The 19,310-nt window shown below is 42.3% G+C and overlaps 1 protein-coding gene across 3 annotated transcripts in view; it reads right to left on the bottom strand.

The window, feature by feature from the left end:
• The window catches only part of poli (polymerase (DNA directed) iota), a 67,773-nt gene extending 56,418 nt beyond the window's left edge, over positions 1–11,355 (bottom strand). The window contains exons 1-2 of one of the 3 annotated variants that reach the window (XM_052042242.1): positions 11,169–11,224; positions 9,294–9,388 (exon numbers count right to left, since the gene is read on the bottom strand). The gene's annotated coding sequence lies outside the window, so the exon portion shown is untranslated. Of the gene's footprint in view, positions 1–9,293; positions 9,389–11,168; positions 11,225–11,275 lie in introns of those variants that run through there. The other 2 variants (XM_052042233.1, XM_052042249.1) reach the window with 2 other exon arrangements.
• Between the last annotated feature and the right edge of the window lie 7,955 nt (positions 11,356–19,310).

Here is a 19,310-nt window from a genome sequence, read left to right as displayed (position 1 = left end):
TCTAAGGGATGACTTTTTGGAGCAACTTGTTGATGAGCCCACCAGGGGATCGGCTGTTTTGGATTGGGTGCTGTGTAACAAACTGGAGGTGATGAGGGAACTAAAGGTAAAGGAACCATTAGAAACTAGTGATCACAATATGATGGAGTTCAGTTTCAAATTTGAAAAGGAGAAGCTGATATCAGATGTGTCGATATTTCAGTGGAACAAAGGAAGTTACAGTGGCAGGAGAGAGGAACTGGCCCAAACTGACTGCAAAAGTAAGCTAGTTGGAGAGACGGCAGAGCAGAAATGGATGGAATTTCTACAAGAAATAAGGGAAATGCAGGATAGATATATTCCAAGAAAACAGGTTATGAATGGAAAAATGGCACAAATGTGGAGAACGAGAGAGGTGAAGGCTAAAATAAAAGCAAAAGGGAGGGCATACAAGGAAGTAAAAATTAGTGGGAAATCAGAAGACTGGGAAACTTTTAAAAACTTACAGAAAGAAACTAAGAAGGTCATTAGGAAAGAAAAGATGAATTATGAAAGGAAGTTGGCAGATAACATTCAAAAAGATACCAAGTTTTTTTTTAAATATCTGAAGAGTACAAGAGAGACACAGGTTGATATAGGACCAATTGAAAACGATGCAGGAGAGGTTATAATGGATAGCAGAGAGATGGCAGAGGAACTAAATGAGTATTTTGCATCGGTCTTCACTGTGGAGGACACCAGCAATATACCGGATAGTCAGGGATCTCAGGGGATAGAACTGAATTCAGTTAAGATTACTAGAGAGAAAGTGCTCGGGAAGCTAAATGGACTAAAGACAGATAAGTTTCCTGGACCAGATGAGGTACACCCCCGGGTCCTGAAAAAGGTGGCTTCAGAGATTGCGGAGGCATTGGTGATAATTTTCCAGGAATCGATAGACTCCGGCATGGTTCCGGAGGAATGGAAGGTCGCAAATGTAGTTCCGCTGTATAAGAAGGGTGGGAGGCAGCATAATGGAAATTACAGACCTATTAGTCTGACATCAGTGGTGGGTAAGTTATTGGAATCGATCCTCAAGGATGAGGTTATGGAATACCTGGAGGTACAAGGCAAGATAGGCCCAAGCCAGCATGGTTTCATGAAGGGAAGATCCTGCCTGACCAACCTATTGGAGCTTTTTGAGGAAATCTCAGGTAGGGTGGATGAGGGAGAGGCTGTGGATGTTGTGTATTTAGACTTTCAAAAGGCCTTCAACAAGGTGCCGCACAAGAGACTGATTAATAAGATGAGACCTCATGGGATTTCAGGTAGGATATTGGAATGGGTGGAGCATTGGCTGATTGGCAGAAAGCAAAGGGTGGGAATAATGGGATCCTGTTCTGGTTGGTTACCGGTTCCTAGTGGTGTTCCTCAGGGGTCAGTGTTGGGGCCACTTCTTTTTACTTTGTACGTTAATGATTTCGATGATGGACTAAATGGTTTTGTGGCTAAGTTTGCAGATGACACCAAGATAGGTGGAGGAGTAGGGAGTATTGAAGGAATAGGAAGGTTGCAGAGAGAATTAGATAGTTTAGGAGAATGGGCAAAGAAGTGGCAGATGAGATTCAATGTTGAGAAATGTGTACACTTTGAAAAAAGAAATAAATGGGCAGATTACTATCTAGATGGGAAGAAAATTCAAAATACAGAAGTACAAAGGGACTTGGGGGTACTCGTGCAGGATACCCTAAAGGTTAACCACCATTCATTTCGAGAGATATAAAGTATAAAAGTAAGGAAGTGTTGATGAGGCTCTATGGGGCACTGGTGAGGCCTCATTTCGAATACTGTGTGCAGTTTTGGGTCCTGTATCTTAGGAAGGATGTACTGATGTTGGAAAGGCTTCAGAAGAGATTTACGAGGATGATTCCTGGAATGAAAGGTCTTACTTATGATGAGCATTTGTCGGCTCTTGGACTGTATTCATTGGAGTACAGAAGAATGAGAGGGGACCTCACAGAAACATTTAGAATATTGAAAGGACTAGACAGAGTAGATGTGGTTAAGCTGATCCCCCTGGTGGGTGAGTCCAGGACTAGAGGACACAATCTTAGAATTAGAAGGTACCGGTTTAAAACAAGAAATTTCTTTAGCCAGAGGGTAGTAAAATTATGGAATTCTTTGCCACATACAGCTGTGGAGGCCCAATCATTGGGGGCGTTTAAGGAGGAGATTGATAAGTATCTAATTAGTCAAGGTATCAAGGGATATGGGGATAAGGCAGGAAATTGGGGCTGGACAGAAATAGTATTAGCTTAGCTCATGGAGCAGACTCGATGGGCCAGATGGCCTACTTCTTCTCCTGTGTCTTGTGATCTTGTGATGCCATTCATTCCTCTGACTATGTTATAGTTTTTTGGGTCTCAGCTGCCTTTCAGCATACCAGCAAATATGTTTAAGAATAAAATATAAGCTCAAGTTTATTCCCTAACAAAAAAAAATCAAAAACTGTTAGAACTCAGTGGCTCAAGCAGCACCTATGGAGGCAAAAGGTGCAAGTTGATGTTTAGGGTCAAAACCCTGCATCAGGATTGAGAGGAAACAGGGAAGATTGTCAGAATACAGAAGAGGGTGGGAAGAGGACAGAGGCTCGTAGTTGATAGGTGGATCCAGATGGGGAGGGGATGATGGGCAGATAGAACTAGGTAGAGGAGGGGTTGGGAGAGAGGCTGGTAGGTGATAGTTGGATCCAGATGGGGAGGGGATGATGGATAGATGGGACCAGGTGGGGTGAAGCCATGGGAGGGATGGGAATAAATAAGGATGGAAACTAGGTGGATAGGTGAGTCTTTGGGCGGAGAGCACCGGGGGTGTGGGTTATCTGAAGTAATATTTATTCCCTGTCCTGCCACTATCATTGGGTGACCCAGACTGTTTGCAAACTTAGCATCCCATTTGACCATATTGAGCTTCTGGCCACTTTTGCATTCCACCTTCCATCTCTGTAACATAACCCACTGGCTGCCAAAACTCTCATCCATGACTTGGTTCCTTCGAATAATAACCTAGAACATAGAACAGTACAGAACAGGAACAGGCCTTTCCATCTGCTTGCACATGGTCTATAATCCCCCCATCCCCTGCCTGTTCATGTGCTTGTCTAAATGCCTCTTAAATGTTACTATTGTACCTGCTTCCACCACCTCCCCTGCCAGGACATTCCAGGCAGCTACCACTCTCTGTGTAAAATACTTTCCCCCTCTCACCTTAAACCTATGCCCTCTAGTATGTGACATCTGCATCCTGGAAAAAGACTCTGATTATCTGCCCTATCTATGCCTCTCAATTTTATATACTTCTATCAGGTTGCCCTTCAGCCTCTTATGCTCCAGAGTAAATAATCCAAGTTTGTCTAACCTCCTCTTGTAGCTACTACACCCTAACTCCGGCAACATCCTGGTGAACCTCTTTTGCACCCTCCTCAAAGCCTCCACATCCTTCCTGTAATACGGCGACCAGAACTGCACACAGCCTATTCCAATGTGGGGGTTACCTCCCATATTCGACCTTGCAGTTGGGTACTCAACTAAATTTAATTGAGAACATCCAATCCAAGGGGTCACTTGTTAAAGAGGAGGCAAGTTCTAGGTCCAATTAGTACTCCATCAGCTTATCTCAGCCACAGAGACAGCAGGACACTGGCATTAGTCCCTGCATCCTTTGTCTAACGGCGAGGAAAAAATGGGTGTAATCGCCTCTGGTGTTTGGTGAATGATTAGTGCTTCAAATTATGGTCTAGATAGAGTGACAGTCTGAAACAGAGTCAACACAAGCAAAAATGAGGAGAAATGCAGAACAGGTTTGCAATCAACCATTTTATGCTATTGCACAAGTCAAGATCTGCCTCAGAGTGGAAGTATCAAATTAGATCAAGACCACAGTAATCCTATCACCTGCAGATGCTTATTTCCTAAACTCACTTGCAGGGTTGCTGTAGGACAGCCAAGTTTTACAGAACTGTAAGATAGTCAGAGGAGTGAGCATATTAAAAATAGAGAAGAAAGAACTGGATGTAGCAAAAATAAATCTTTCATATCGCAATCGGGCTGAACTGGACTGAAAGTACTGATTCCAGTTTTGAGATGACATTGACTCCAGGGATAAACAAATCAGCAATTCTGTGTTTTAGGAGGATTCTGTTGTACTCTACAGCAAATCAGATGTCTAGGCATTTTCAAGACTTTCACCAATGTTTGAGGCAATTCTACAAAAGCTAATTTAAATTTACTAACTTACTGGCAAAGTAGTATTCTGAAGTTAACTCTCAAGTTACCAAGAAAATATTTTATAACTACAAGTAGAGATATCAGTTCCTAATGTACACTGAGTTTGGGGGTAACCAGTATCTGCAATAGATAAGAATTTCAGAATAGAACCAAGTAACTGGAGTGTGGCATTTGACATTGCACTCAGATGGAAGCCATTCAGCAGAGGGGAAAACATTAGGAGAATATGAAGTTAATTGTGAAATTAATTACAGTGAGTAAAATCATAAAATTGAATGGCACAGAGACTATTTGGCCCACCAAATGTCCCATCTCTTTGAAAGTTATCCAGCAGGAAACAGGTCCTTCAGCCCACAGAGTCCACCTCAACCATCATACATCCATTTACACTAATCACAATTTATTCTCCCCATTTCTCCTCAAGTACCCCCCAGATTCTACCACTCACGTACACATTATGTGCAATTTACAGTGGTCAATTGACCTACCAACCTGCATACAGTTAGGATACAGTTAGTGGTTAGCGTAACACTTTACAGCGCCAGCGACCCGAGTTCAAATCCAGCCACTGTCTGTAAGGAGTTTGTACATTCTCCCCGTGTCTGCGTGGGTTTCCTCCAAGTGCACCGGTTTCTTCCCGAATTCCAAAGGCGTACAGGTTAGGAAGTTGTGGGCATGCTATGTTGGCGCTGGAAGCGTGGTGACACTTGTGGGCTGCCCCCCAAATCACGACGCAAAAAGATGTATTTCACTGTGTGTTTCGATGTACACGTGACTAATAAAGAAATCTTATATATCTTATGTGGAAGGAAATCAGTGCGGCAAGAATGTGCAAGCTCCACCCAGAGAGTATGAGGTCAGGAGCGAACATGAATCACTGGAGCTATGAGGCAGCAGCTCTATGAACTGTACCACAATCCCACCTGCCTGGTCATTCCCCAAAGCCTGCAAATAATTCCTTCATACTTAGGACAAAGTGAGATATGTTAAATTGTCACAATACTAATGAAATATAGTCCAAGCACAAAAATTGCACCAACATATATTCCCAATCAGAGAGTCTTACTCTTGTGAGCTTCTAATATTGAAAGAAATGTCAATAATTTTTCAGAAAGAAAAATAATTCTCTCTAAATTCAGGTAAACTTATATAAAAAATGCATAGCTTCCTACAGCAGCCAAGTACAGAACGTAAAATATGGTGATGCTGATTTGCACAACAGAATAATTCCAATGAAGCAAGTGCACATAGAAAACATTAGAAAAGGTCATTCATTGCAACAATGGGCGCACTCAGCGCTCATTTCTCTCCGAAAAGAGCTGGGCATGTTTCTAACCTGATTTGTGCCACTAACATACTGAACAATGTCAAACCAGGAGCACCCTTTACCTACACTTCAGGCAGTCATTTGATAGTATGCATTTATTTAAAGAAAGCTCTTTTCCCATTGTATGTATTTTGTATATACTAATTAATTAATTGATAATTATCTAATGACGTTGACCTGATGGATATTTCCAGCATTTTCTGTTTCTATTTTATATTTCCAGCATCTGCAATTTTCTATTATTTTCATTTCAGATAATTTATATTTTTTATTTCATCCTTCTCATAAATCTCCATACCGATGACAACTAGAATGGACCAATTTATTTGAGGCTTCTTTGGTGAGGCAGAGAGGTCACTTTTGACATTTAACAAACATGGATGTTTTAAGTGACACACAGGAGTGAAAATCTGTGTTGTTTCATTACAGGGAGGTGTGGCAGTGGCAAAACAGGTGCTTTGTTTTTTTTAAATCACTGAGTGGGGAGGAAATTACAGGGCTGCAGCCCACAGATTCCTAGACACAAAAGGAGAGAAAAATCTTGTTCAAGTTCAAACCAGTTGGTGAGATATGATGCATAGGAGGCCACTGTGGGTGAAGCAGGGGTCGCCTTTAAGAAGAATGCTGGTTTTGGTTTAAAGAGCAGGCCAGATTCAAATTAAGACTGTTTAAGAAGAGTGAATACTTCTTCTGTCGAAGTGGGAATTGAGAAAAGTTGAATTAAGTAGAGATGTAATAATAAGTGTTACACTGGACATGTAGTTAGTGGCTGCAAAGTAAAGCAGCTTAACGATTTTATTCCGGTTTTGTCACTTTAAAGCATTAATGGTCTGGTCACTGAAAGATTATACAACAAAACATATTATTTACTTGTCACACGGGGTGTAAATAGTGCTAATTTGCAAAGAACTGGCCAACTGTGGGTTTGCAAGTTTGTACCATTCATCAATACCGCCATCAACAGGACCTCAGTGAGTGAATGATGTGACCGATTTGGGTAGCAAGCTTCTTTAATGTTGAAATAAGGGCCCATTGAAGAATTAATGCACATTGATTCTCAGCGACATCTTTGGATAAAGTTGGGATGGGAGTGGGACTGTATGCTAATCATATCCTGCCAAATTTTCACCACCCAAGTGTCCTTCAGAAGGAGATGGTGTATCAGATCAATCCTTCAGGGCCTTCTGGTGCATCAAATCAAGGCCTCCTCAGTGTGAGGCCCAGGTAAATTTAATTCATAACCTGTCCTAGAGGCACATTGAAAATGGGTAGGACACTGCAGTTGGCCAGAAGTGCTGAGGAGCCCTTCTTGCTCCTCAGCACCTTAGTAAGTAAGAGAAAATTTACCTTATTTCAGCTTTCCTGGTGTTGGAGAGGTTTACCTGCTCCAACCAGAATCCTCAATCTACATATTTAAAGCTCCATCAGACTTTGGATGGATGGTTATTATTCAAAAGAGCAGGTTAAAAATAAAAATGGGCAAATGTCAGCATTTAAGTTACCCAGCCAATTTTAACTGCCCATCATTCTGGCACCTGACAAGCAGGTTGGACCAACTTGCCCACTGAGTGTTTTATCGAGTGAAATATCAGTGGGCTAGAAGCTCCAAGTCAAGTCTAGTTTATTGTCATATGCACAATTATGATGGGGTGCAGGTACAATGAAAAACTTGCTTGCAGCAGCATCACAGGCACGTCGATTCAGACAACAACACACAGAACATGTGACACATAAATTATCTCAAGATCTCTGACAGTTTCCTTTGATGCAAAGTATGAAATGAGACAAAATAAATTAAAAAGATGCTTTATACTATCACAAGAGAGGTTCAAAGAAATTAGATTAGTTTCCCAGAAGCTTATCTTTGTCCATTGATGATGTACACCATTATCTTCACCATTGATCACCTGGTATTTTTGCTCTAACATACTGCTAATGTTCTCCTGTGGCAATCTCAATCTCCAACTAGAAAGACATTCCAAAGGGGCTGAAAATTAAAGTGGAGACCTCTCTCCCCTTTCATGATCTCTCTGTCTCCATCCCCGGAGACAGATTATCTACCGACATGTTTTACAAACCCACTGACTCTGATATTTACCTCGACTACACCTCTTCCCACCCTGTCACTTGCAAGGAAGCTATTCCCTTCTCTCAGTTCCTCCATGTCCACCGCATCCGTTCTCATGATGAGGCTTTCCATTCCAGGACATCCAAGATGTCGTCTTTTTTCAGAAAATGGGGCTTCCCCTCCACTGCTATCAATGCAACCCTCACCCACATCTCCATTTCATGCATGTCTGCCCTCACCCCATCCCGCTCCCGACTTAACAGGAATAGGGTTCCCCTTGTCCTCCCCACCACTCAACACCGCATCTAACATTGCGTTCTCGGCAACTCCCTCCATCTCTAATGGGATCCCACCACCAGGAACAGCTTTGCTTCCCCTCCCCTCTCCGCTTTCTGCAGGGATCACTCTCTTCGTGACTCACTTGTCCGCTCGTCCCTCCCCACTGATCCTCCTCCAAGCACTTATGCCTGCAACTGTCCCAAATGTTACACCTACCCCGACACCTCTTCCCTCACCACTATTCAGGGCCCTAAACAATCTTTTCAGGTGAGGCAGTCCTTCACATGCATATCCACCAGTGTCATTTATTGCATCCAGTGGTCCTAGTGCGGCCTCCTCTACATTGGTGAAAGCCAACGCAGATTGGGGGATCGCTTCGTCAAGCACCTTCGCTCTGTCCGTCAGCCAGGATCTCCCAGTGGCCAGCCATGTTAATTCCACTTCCCATTCCCACACCGACATATCTGTCCACTACCTCCTCTATCGCCAAGTTGAGGCTATATGCAGGTTAGAAGAACAACACCTCATATTCTGTCTTGGTAGTCTCCAACCTGACAGCATCAACATCAATCTCTCTAACTTCCAGTCCTTCTGTCCTCCCCACCTGCGCCTTTGTTTTCCCTTATCCCTCTGGCCCCATTATCCCTTCTCTTTCCCCTTCCCCGCCTCACGACCTGCCCATCACTCACACCTTCCTCCCTCTGGTCCCCCAACTCCTTCCCTTTATTCCATTTTCTACTGTCCTCTCCTGCCAGATTCCTTCTTCTTTAGCCCTTTGCCTCTTCCACCTATCACCTCCCAGCTTCCCACATCGTTCCCACTTCCCCCCTCCCCCACCTGGATTCACCTATCACCCGCCAGCTCATGTTCCTCCTTCTCCTCCTCCCCCCACCCTTTTATTCTGGCTTCTGCCCTCTTTCCAGTCCCAATGAAGGTCTCAGCTTGAAACGTCGACTGTTCATTTCCCTCCATAGATTCTGCCTGAACTGCTGAGTTCCTCCAGCACTTTTTGTGCGTTGCTTAAAGTGGCCGTCCTACAGTTTTTTATCATTGTAATATCCTTCTTTCCTATTGTGCGAACTTTGACAGAATCCACCCACCATATAGCCACATTTTTGAAATACTTTCTCATCTCTTTTCAACCTTCCAGGTGCCCTGATAAGACTTAATTTTGGTTTTATAATAATAAAGAAATATGTTTAAAAACAAATTTCTCAGCAAAGTTTGTTACTTCTTTACAAAGTCAGTTGTTCATTGGAAACATCGCTAAACACATGTAAAAAGTGCCTTTAATGGGTCAAGTTGGTAAACAGCATGTTAGTGAAGCTAGTTTGCGGCTGAGTAGCCTGACCATGGTATGGGTTTTATTACTGACCTCAGCACCCTCAACCAGAGTGGCATAAGAACTCCTAATCCCATTCCTGATTTCTGTGCAATGGCTCACAATGGAAATCTTCTGAGATTAGAATTCTGTGAAAAAGAGGTCAGACTTATGGTGCAATACTTCTGGACAAATAGCCTTCTTGTAGCCAACATAATATATAAGAAAAAGTCACTAAGCCAAAGGATGGAGGCCATAATGAGTGAAAGCAGGAGTAAGAGGAATAGTCATCCATGGACCAGTCTTTCCAGGTGATGCAACGATTCAATGGAGAAACCAAAGTCAGATTGGGTGACTGCTTTGCCGAGCACCTGTGTTCAGTCTGCAGGGTGACCCTGACCATCCCATTGTCTGCCACTTTAATTCTCCTTCCCACTCCAAATCATCCGTCTGTGGTCTCCTGTACTGTTGCAAATGTGGCCCAATGCAAGCTTGAGGACAGCACCTCATCTTCTGTCTGGACATCCTCTGTCTGTCTTGCAACCTTCTGGACTGAAGATTGAAATCTGCAACTTCAGATAACTTAATTTTCCTCTGCATCAGTCATCCACTTGTGACATTGACTCAGCATGTTTTTCTTTCACAATTTTTTTTCTTTCTTTTTTTTTCCCCCCTCTGGGAGCGGAAGACATGACCAGCAGGTCAGGCTGGGCACGACTTCCTGTTTTTTCACTACTCCTACAGTCTTTTCTCAATGTTCTTTTGTTCTCACTCTCTAACTGTTCCCATTCACTCATTGACCAGATAACCTTGTTTACAACTTATCCCCACAGTCACTCCAGTTTCACTCTATCAGTTGCACACCCCTCCCCCACCTGCCTGCAGCATTAGCTGTTTCTCTTCCCACAGATGCAGCCTGGTCTGCTGAGTAGCTCCACCATTTTATGTTTTCATTTCTTAGCTCCATTGTTGTTCTTCTTGCAATTACCAAAATGAATTGGATATTTCCCCACATTATACTCCATCTGACAAGTTCTGACTTCTGATTATGTCATTGTTTTGATACACATGACTGAGACCTGTCCAGCCTTTATCCCCTGTGTTCACTGCAGCTTCAGTGGATGGATCATGATGTGTCACATCAGTGAAAAGATTGCTATGAAGGCAAACGTGGCTTGTGGTTGTACAAGTGTCTAAATTTTTAAGTACTTGATAAGTAAATGCCTGTGCTATCAAATTTACAGGGCTATTCAAATTAATTTTGCAATGAGAAACTGACTAACACAACATCTTAACAAGACTGAAAGATTCCAGTGCATCTAGGCCTGTAGTTGTAACTACAAATGCTGCATTATACAGCCTCAAGTAATGCAAGCCTGAAAGTTGACTGTTCTAATATTAATAAGGCTCTGCAGTTCCTGGAGGAACCAAGATTCAACCAATGAGGCAAACCTTTGAAGCTCTTGGCACCATGACACCACTGCTAATGGAATAGAAGACTGGTGTAGAAAAGGTCCCGTGGTGAAGCTAGATTCACAAAGCAGAACCTTATAAACCTGCTAGAAACAATTCATGAAATGCCCAGATCCAAAGTGCTCACTGTGCTAATATTTCACCTCTTCCCTTCTTAAATAATGATCAATAATGGCAAATCACCCTTATCAACAGCAATGTGATTGAGTGCACATAATCACGTTATCACCTAACCAGATTTCCATATCTGAATAGGAAACAAAAAAATTCTAACATGGGATTCAGGCATTATAAGATTTCGTTGTTAAAATAAGACACACGTTTTTTTTTCACTATTTATATTTCTGAATGCAAGGGTTGGAGTCAGTATTCAGCCACAGTGTTTCCATCAGCAGTAAAGCAAATAACAGAAACCAAGCTTTTCCTGTTGCCTGTCTTTGTTTGCCGTAGACTCACCTAAAACTGATAACCCCAAGTTCACTACATTATTATGCTCCTAACTTGTTAAATCTTGCCCCACCTCCAGTTTGACAGACAGAAATTGCCTTTCATTTCACGGGTACCTGTCAATTCACCGCTTGCTGCTGCAAGAGTCAGAGAGCTGCTATTTCTATCGTCAACTGTGCAACACCATTCTCTTTCATCTTCCTCCTCCTCCTCCTCCTCCTCCTCCTCTTGAAAAGTAAAGCGTTGGTCAGCTGCAGGCCCACTTTCATTTAACTCCATCATCAGGCGAAAGCCTCCGACATTGCAGACCAGGAACCTGACTTCACCATAAGTAAACCAGGAAACCGCACAATAGGTGGACAACCAAAATATATCACAACCATTGAATCTGTGACGCACATTGCTGCAATGGTGAATTTGTTAACGGCATAAAACCCGAAGCATAATTCTTATTAGAAAACGCATTTCTTCAAAATCAATGAAAAGGCAGCAATTAGATTCTTCGACAGAAAGGGATATAAATGAGTCACACACTTTGAGTATATTTTGAAATGAACGAGAAATTGTTTGGACGTTTTTAACCCAGTTTTAACCCAACATACTGAACCCAGTCATGACTTTCTCTTTGAATTATTACAAAATCTGAAGCAAAAACAACTCTACCGCTTGTCCCTTCCATGTGAATGACTCCACTGAGCAAGGCAAACTGTAGCACAGTCATCTAATCAAGGGTTTCAAGTGAAACTCGAAACATGACGGCTAAGTCTGAGAAATCTTCACTGTCGCATTATGCATGTTTCTGAGATATAACATTGTGCTGTTCAATATTATTCTCCGATTTGCAAACTCATCCCCATGGTTCTTGCAATGGATGTCATCTCCACTGAGCCTGAGTTGGTCCTTTGGCATCATTAGGTAGGCCTGACCAATGGTTTCTATGGTAATAAGTTAGAAACTATTAACAGGTAGGAAAATACTACAGATTTGTTTCTTAGTTTACGTATTAGTCTCTTTGACTAAAAAAGAAGCTGGGCCATTATACTGAAATGTTTCCTGGAATTAATCCACTTCTCGGAACAGACAAGGTAAACCTGTGGTAAAATGTAGCAGTGATAGCTGCATCTGTATTAACCATTGCCTCTGGCAAGTCACACTCTTCTGCCACTATACTTTAAAATTGTTTTATTATTTTTGACATACTCTAATCCATGAGGCTGCGGATCTGTGGATTATATTATTTTTGTTTTGATGTACTCTCACATTGGGACCACACACAAGGCATAGAATCATAGAAATTAATAGCACACAAGGAGGTCATTTTGGTCTCTCATCAAAGAACTATGTGACTGAATCCACTTCCCAGTTCTCAATCCATAGCTACTGAAGTTTTGGAAGTTCAAGAGCTCATCCAGGTGTTTTTTGAGCTCAGTGAGAATTTCTGTCTGCACTACTCCTTAAAGCAGGGAGTTCCTGATGCCAAGCACTCTTTGGTTAAAAAGAATTTTCCTCACCCCTCTCTAATCCTTCTTTACTTACCCCACATCTATATCACCTAGTTATTTGCCTCTGTCCAGAGGGAAATAGGTCCTTCCTAGTCATCATATTTTGGCACTTCATAATTTTATATACTTAGATTAAATTGGTAAATCACACCTCAACCTTATTTGGTCCTTAAAAACAACCCTAGGCTAGCAAATAATCCTTTAAAACTAAAGTTCTATAGCCTTGGCAATGGGCTTACAGATCTCTACTTTTTAGCACTGGGAAATTTTTCCTGTTCTGTGATGATCCGATATGTACACCATATTCAACCTGTGCACTCTTTTATAAAGTTTTAGCATGACCTCCATGCTCTTATATTCTATGGCTCTGCCTAGGAAAGCAAGAATCCCATACACATTCTTAATTGCCTTCTTTACCTCTCCAAGGATGTGTAGTTATGCACTCCAAGATCCCTCTGCTCTTTCACACATTGTGGCTTACCACTTATTGGTAGTGTACTGGGTGCTTCATGGTTGTGTGGACTTGGTGGGCCAAAGGGTTTGTTTCTGTGCTGCTTGTTGAGTCCCTTGCTTTATGTGCTCTTCCCAAATGCTTTGCTCTTTCTTCTAATAGACTGAATTCCATTTGTCATTTTTATGTCACCTAATTTATCCATTTACAGAACTTACTTCTTCATTATCAATGACATTGTTTACTTTGGTTTCACCTGAAATCTTCTTAATTATGGTCCTTACATTTAAATAAAAATCATTGATATATATCATGTAAAGGAAGGGTCATAGCACTGAACCCTGTCGGAACCAAAGCAGTTTCCAGTTATTAAAATATCCATCAACCATTATAATTTGCCTACTGCCACAGCAGAGGTAAATAAGGCAAGTGAGAATGTATATGGGATACTTGCTTTCACAGAGGTTGTTGCAGAGTTGAAGCATTTTTTAAATTTATTTTTCAATATCTGGATGTCATTGGCAAATCCAGAATTTATTGTCCATCCTTAATTGCCCTTGAGAAGGTGGTAGTGAACTGGTCTTGTCCTTCTAGTGAAGGTATTCCCACAGTGCTATTGGGTAGGGATTTCCAGAACTTAGACCAAGTGACGATGAAAGAACAATGAGATATTTCCAAGTCTAGCTGGTGTGCAACTTTGAGGGGAACCTGCAGTTGATGGTTTCACATGGGTCTACTGCCCTTGTACTTGTTGTTGGTAGAGTTTATGGGTTTGGGAGGGGCTGTTAGAGTAGCCTGGGCAAGTAGCTGCAGTGCATGTTGTAAATGATACACACTGCAGCCACAGATTAAGGGAGCGAATTTGTCATTGATCAAGTGGACTACTTTGTCCTGGATGGTGTTGAGCTGCTTGAGCTCAAGGAGCTGCACTCAGATTCAATGAAAGATTGGCTAGGTTGAGGTTATTTTCTTTGGAACAAAGGACGTTGAGGTAGATTTTAATTGAGCTACATATTGAGTCCTGGGTGAACAGGAAATAATTTACTTTCTTCAAGAGGTCCAATAATGAAGTGGCATGGATTTAAGGTAATTAAAAGAAGGATTAAAGAGGAGTTGAAGGAAAAAACATTTCACCTGGAGAATGGTGGTGGTCTGGAATAAACTGCCTGAATAGGTAGTGGAGGCAGAAACCCCTGGTGTATTTAATAGGTACTTGGATAAGTATTTGATGCATCATAAACTATAGTGCAATGGAAACAGAAATGGAATTAGGCAGGAGTGCTCTTTTTTGACCAGAATCAAAATAATGGGCCTAACAGGAGAAACGAGAGACTGCAGATGCTGGAATCTGGAACAATACATAATGCCCTGGAGGAACTCAGTTCTGTGGAGCAGCATCTGTGGAGGGAAATGGACAGTTGACGTTTTGGGTCAAGACCCTTCATCTGGACTGAGGGTCTCAGTTCATCTGGACTCAGCACTAATGGGCCTAACATTCCTCTTTTGTGTCATAAGTTTCTATGATTCATCAAACAGTCTCTACACTTTTTAAATCAGTAAATTGTTTTATTATTGTCACATGTACCAAGGTGTAGTGTAAAACTTGTCTTGCATACCGTTCATACAGTTCAATTCATTACACAGTGTATTGAGGCAGTCCGAGGTAAAACAATAACAGAATGCAGAATAAAGTGTTACAGCTACAGAGAAAGCGTAGTCCAGGCAGACAATAAGGTGCAAGGTCACAACAAGGTAGATTTTGAGGTCAAGAGTCCATCTTATCGTACTAGGGAACAGTTCAATAGTGTTATAACAGTAGGATAGAAGCTGTCCTTGAGACTGGTGGTACGCGCTTTCAGGCTTTTGTATCTTCTGTCCGATGGGAGAGGGGAGAAGAGAGAATATCCCGGGTGGGTGGGGTCTTTGATTATGCTCGCTGCTTTACTGAGGCAGCAAGAAGTATAGACAGAGTTCTTGGAGGGGAGGCTAGTTTCCATGATGTGCTGAGCTGTGTCCACAACTCTCTGCAGTTTGTTGTGGTCCCGGGCAGAGCAGTTTCCATATCAATCCATGACGCATCCAGATAGGATGCTTCTTATGGTGCATCAATAAAAATTGGTGAGTGTCAAAAGGGACAAGCCAAATTTCTTTAGCCTCCTGAGGAAGTAAAGGCGCTAGTGAACTTTCTTGACCATGGTATCTACGTGGTTGGACCAGGTCAGGCTATTGGTGATGTTCACTCCTCAGAACTTGAAGCTTTCAAACCTCTCAACCTCAGCACTGTTGATGTAGACAGGAGCATGTGCACCACCCCCCCTTCCTGAAGTCAATGACCAGCTCTTTTGTTTTGCTGACATTGAGGGAAAGGTTGTTGTCGTGACAAATGCTACTAGGCTCTCTATCTTCTTCCTGTACTCTGATTCATCGTTACTTGAGATACGGCCCACTGCGGTGGTATCATCTGCAAACTTGTAAATGGAGTTATAGCAGAATCTGGCCATGCAGTCGTGATATATAGGGAGTAGAGTATGGGGCTGAGGACACAGCCTTGTGGGGCACCAATGTTGAGAATAATCATGCCAAAGGTGTTGCTGCCTATCCTTGTGGATTACGGTCTGTTTGTCAGGAAGTCAAGGATCCAGTTGCAAAGGGAGGTGTTGAGACCCAGGTCTCAGAGTTTGGAGATGAGTTTGCTTGGAATTATAGTATTGAAGGTGGAGCTGTTGTCAATAAACAATAGTCTAACGTAGGTGGCTTTACTGTCCAGGTGCTCCAGAGATGAGTGTAGGGCCAGGGAGATGGCGTCCACTGTAAACCAGTTTTGGTGGTGAGCAAATTACAGTGGGTCGAAATTGTCTGGGAGGCTGGAGTTAATATGTACCATGACCAGCCTCTCGAAGCCCTTCATGATGGTGGATGTCAGAGCCACTGGTCGGTAGTTATTAAGGCATGTTACCTTGTTTCTCTTTGGTACCAGATAATCATGGTCTTTTAAAGCAGGTGGGAACCTCAGATTAAAGCAGGGAGAGGTTCAAAATGTCTGCAAATACTCCTGCTAGCTGATCTGCAAAGGATCTAAGGACACAGTCAGGAGTACCATCCAGGCCAGATGCTTTCTGTAGGTTCACTCTACGGAAGACTGATGTTATGTCCCCTACAGTGACTATAGGTTCAGATGCACTGGAGGCTGTCAGGGTGGGTGTTTTCAGCAAAATGTATATGTAGACTGAGCTGTGATAGTTTCCACATATCCAAGCAGTCTGCCATTGCTCACCGTCCCCTCTCACACTGCTGGAAGAGTTTATTTATTGATCTGGCCCTGAACTGAGAGGTTCACTCAGGCATTTCAGAGGCAGTTGAATGTCAACCACATGGCTGTGGTAATTGAGGTATATTCAGGAGAGCATGAAAGGAAAGTCAGGTTTTCTTTTCTAAATGGACATTAGATGGGTCTCAACAATAATATCAGTGGTTTAAAATTCTTCATTGTCAACACCAGCTTTCCAGGTTTATTTAGCAAAACCAATTCAAATTCTCCAACTGCCACAATGAGATTTGAACTCATGCCTCCCAATTATTAGTCCATGTTTTTGGTGTTCCATCCATCAACAAAACTACTATGTATGGAATCTCATTTTTGTTGTTGTATCTGGTACAGGGAGCCCTTGAACAAAATATCTGAGGAAAGACATTGCCTACATAACCATAGCCCACCTTGAACTCTTCAAAGGGGAGAAAAAGAAGTCATGGGCAAAAATGATGTAAAAGTGAATGACAGCACTTGGAGCCAAGAAATGGAAATAAATAGCTTCCAGAACAGCTATCAGTTCCAGATCTGAACCACATCAAGCGGAAAGGTGTCAAGTGGAATCTACAGCACTTCTCAGTAAAGGAATGAAAATGAGCAGGGACAGTACATACAGTCACTGCCAACTCCTAAGAGTACCTGCAGGGGCCATTTGCAACAGAGATAGACAATAACATGAACTGCAAATATAACATACAAGCTACATTTTTTAAAAAGAAGAAATGCAAATTAAAATACATTTAAAGGAGAAAGGGAGGCAAACATTTACAGTAAATGTTGGGAAATATAAATAGAAACAAAATCTGCAAGCAATAACTGATGAACCACACCCATACTAAATTACTTTTCATTCTAGACATTGACCTGCTTCATATCTCCAGCAGAATTCCATGTTTTAAATAGGTTTGCAATCTGTTTCACTTTCTTTTCTTTATGAGTTTTCACTCACAGGATTTCCTTCTTGCTGACCACTTTGTAAAATATTACAAGTAATAAAGCTATCATTTACAAACCATGAAAATAATTTCTCTTTTTACCTCATTTAGATTCTATGTTTTTGCATTGGGGATGTGAAGAATTATGGCTAGGAGCTAACAAAACCTAACTGTTAAAGAGCCAGCACCTGCTATAAAATCCTCAGTCAAAATTTTTCTTGCTTTTAATATAACATTTTGAAACCACATTGTAAAAATGTAGAAGATACCAAACCAACCATCTGTAGTAAAAATGTAAACGTTCATGAACAGCCAGCCCAATGATTAAAACGAGAGAGAGAGAGAGAGAGAGAGAGAGAGAGAGAGAGAGAGAGAGAGCGCTATGCTCTTGGTATTAGAGCACCTAAGCACTTAGGAGCCTGATGGTTAGCAAAAGAGCAGAATAGGCATCAAGAAGTGTTAGCCACTGACACATCCTGACATCGTGCACATCCTGCCATAAAGTGTCACTCAGGAAATAAATTGTGCATTTAGCTTTGACCTTGTTGGGTGTAGTGAGATGGGTCAAGGGACAGCTGAGGATCCCCCAGTCTTACCCAAGTTTGGACATCATTGTTGGTATGAACTATCCTCCACTAAACAAATTGTTTTATAGAAATTCACTCCTTCCTGTGTATAGGGTTTCTGGAATTCACATGAATCATTTCCCTGCATTGCTTGTGAAAATCAGAAAGAAACTGGAGATGCTGGAAAATTTAAAATGAAAGCAGAAAATGCTGGAAATACATCTGTGGGAAGAGAAATGTGGTAAGATACACAGATGCAGCCTGACCAAGTACCCCTCTGGGGTAAGGAAGGGTATCTACAGTTGTTCTGCTGGTACTTGGCCTGGAAATATAATTCAGGTCACTTTGACCAGAACAATTTAACATGGGCAGTTTTGAAAAGACCCTCCCTTTAACTTTAAGATAAGGGGTGACTGAAATCTCCAAGCTGCCATGGATGAGAACGTTTCGAAAACTAAAACTGCACTAAATGGGATGTCAGAAAGTAGTATTTGACATTTTTCTTATACTACAGAGAAAAGGAAAGGTTTAATTTTTTTTAAATTTTATTTACAGCGTGGTAACAGGCCCTTCCGGCCCAACAAGTCCACGCTGCCCATTTTAAACCCATATTAACCTACCCGTAGGTCTTTAGAATGTGGGAGGAAACTGGAGCACCCAGAGGAAACCCACACAGACATGGGAGAATGTACAAACTCCTTGCAGACAGCAATGGGAATCAAACCCCGATCGCTGGCACTGTAACAGCGTCGCGCTAACCGCTACGCTACTGTGCTGATCCTAGAGGCATATGAACCAAGCACAGGCAAATGGAATAGTTTAGATGGGCACCTCAAGCAACAATCTGCTGCAGGAACACAGGGGGTGGACCAGCATCTATGGGCAGGGGAGTGGGGGGGGGGGGGGGGGAAGAAATCATCAATGTTTTAAGTCGAAATCCTGATACAGGATCTTGACCCCAAATGTCAACAATTCCTTTTCCCTCCACAGATGTGGCTCGACCCACTGAGTTCCTCCAGCAGGTTGTTTGTTGCTCCAGATTCCAGCATCTGCAGTCTCTTGTCTCTCCAGTCTGGCACCTTGGTCAGTATGGTCGAGATGGGCCGAAGGGCCTGTTTCGGTGCTGTATAACTCTACCAATCTACTGGAGCTCGATAACCTTTTGTTTGGAAAACCATCACATTGAATTTAAAAAATCAATAACATTAAGTGACGTGAAGGTGAACAACATCATTCCCTGATGGATTGGTGTTGTCCTGCCCCAGGTGAAGCAGACAGCAGGCTGTCTTCACATCGAGAGCATGAAGCGGGGTTGGGGGGGGGGGGGGGGGGGGTCGCAGCAGCAGCAGCCGGGCGCCGTGTCTCACTAACCCCCGCGCAAACCACGCTC

The sequence above is a fragment of the Pristis pectinata genome, chromosome 2 (genome assembly GCF_009764475.1).
Source record: "Pristis pectinata isolate sPriPec2 chromosome 2, sPriPec2.1.pri, whole genome shotgun sequence".
In the NCBI taxonomy this organism is placed as follows: Eukaryota; Metazoa; Chordata; class Chondrichthyes; order Rhinopristiformes; family Pristidae; genus Pristis; species Pristis pectinata.
This window is presented reverse-complemented; position numbering and strand designations above follow the sequence as displayed.